The 1,856-nt window shown below is 30.5% G+C and overlaps 1 protein-coding gene across 1 annotated transcript in view; it reads right to left on the bottom strand.

Annotated features, from left to right (window-relative positions):
* The window catches only part of LOC106470880 (probable global transcription activator SNF2L2), a 43,956-nt gene extending 43,598 nt beyond the window's left edge, over positions 1–358 (bottom strand). Inside the window, exon 1 of the mRNA XM_022399518.1 lies at positions 303–358. The gene's annotated coding sequence lies outside the window, so the exon portion shown is untranslated. The remainder of the gene's footprint in view (positions 1–302) is intronic.
* Between the last annotated feature and the right edge of the window lie 1,498 nt (positions 359–1,856).

The following is a 1,856-nucleotide window of genomic DNA, read 5'->3' as shown; positions in this document are numbered from 1 at the left end:
AACAATATGCTTGCTAACATTAACCACGTAGAACACGTGTAATTAGAACCTCTGTACATTCTAACCCTTTAACGATTCTTTCTTAGCTCAGTTTCTACAACTTGAGGAAGGGTGACAGAAAATGTTACACAGAAGAAAGTCTTATTTAGACTTGAAAATATTTTTCACATTTATTTATTTTCATATTTTTATTTGAATAACGTATCAAGAAGTAACTTGTTTAATATAATTTATGATGCAATTATAAAATGAATTTATTACTCGGTAAACTATGTATAATGAATTTTCATTAAAATAAGTACCCCTTCATGAAGAGATTCACTTCCTGCGGCAATTTGTCCTTCTTGTTGGCTCTTCTTCTTCTAAGGTAAGGAAAAACATATGTTCTATAAGTTGAGAATGTTCTATATGTTCTATAAGTTCTCTATATACCAAGAGCTGGACGTGACAAATATATTGTACTATTATTATACACTCTTCTAATTCTTGAAAATCCACAAGGAACTAGATTAGGAATGTATTGTTAAAAAATATAATAAGCCTAACATAATGTCTTATGACAAATTTAATTAATTATATCGTGCTTCACCATCTTCTGAAATGAGTTCACACCATAACAAGTATGAAGAATGTTATAGGTTTAAATGTGTGTCAGAAAATTGAAGTTGTGTCCAGAAATTATGAATATTGTTATTGTTTTAAATATCTTCAACCAAAGTCTAGATCAACAGAATGAAACATAACTAGGTAGATAGAACTCAAAAATATATAATACAACTCAGTAATTTCTGTAATCCTTGCACTGGTCACGTGGTTTGCAAGACATTCTTCAACAGCTCTTGCAGAAAGTGACATATTACATTACATTAAACACAATGAAAACCAGCATGTAAAAGTTCAAAGTTCAAGGTGTCTGAAAACTAATGGGTCATACTAACTTGCCCACCCTACCCCCAAGAATTTCAGAAAAAAATGTATTTGAAACATATATTAGAAAATAATACAATCTAAATATAAATGAAAAAATTATGTTTATATAAATTAGCCATAATTATCCAGAGCTAATTAGTGATAATTAGCATAATTAGTGATTCAGTGCACATCACACCAGAGAGTATAATTACAACATTATAAAAATGTAGAATATATAAGTAAAACCCTATACATGAAGATGAAACTTAACACCAGAGTACCACCATAAAATAATTGTTTGTTTTTTGTTTTTTTGGAATTTTGCGCAAAGCTACACGAGGGCTATCTGCGCTAGCCGTCCCTAATTTAGCAGTGTAAGACTAGAGGGAAGGCAGCTAGTCATCACCACCCACCGCCAACTCTTTTACCAACGAATAGTGGGATTGACCGTCACATTATAACGCCCCCCACGGCTGAAAGGGCGAGCATGTTTGGTGGGATGCAGATCATAAAATAATTACAAGAACTTTAATATTGAAACCATCTGGTGGCCACTAAAAAGATGAAGAAATTTTTAGCTCTTAAAAATGTATCACATAATGCTACAACATTTTTTTAATTCTTATACAGTGTGATGATTATTTTCAGTATTGTAATTAAAACTGCAAGATGTTCTTACAGATATTTTGTTACGGCTTGATCATGTCTCACCACAAATACTATGTAAAAAATAATTACGTACTTAATGCATGATTAGACTGTAAAATTGTTGATTTTTTTCATGTCTTAACAATGAAACATAAGTTCGTTACTTACTTAATGCATGATTACTGTAAAATTGTTGATTTTTTTCATGTCTTAACAATGAAACATAAGTTCATTACTTACTTAATACATGATTAGACTGTGAAATTGTTGATTTTTTTCATGTCTTAACAATGAAA

This window comes from Limulus polyphemus, unplaced genomic scaffold (genome assembly GCF_000517525.1).
Source record: "Limulus polyphemus unplaced genomic scaffold, Limulus_polyphemus-2.1.2 Scaffold4264, whole genome shotgun sequence".
NCBI lineage: Eukaryota > Metazoa > Arthropoda > Merostomata > Xiphosura > Limulidae > Limulus > Limulus polyphemus.
The sequence above is the reverse complement of the archived record's forward strand: the minus strand, read 5'-3'. Positions and strand labels throughout refer to the sequence as shown.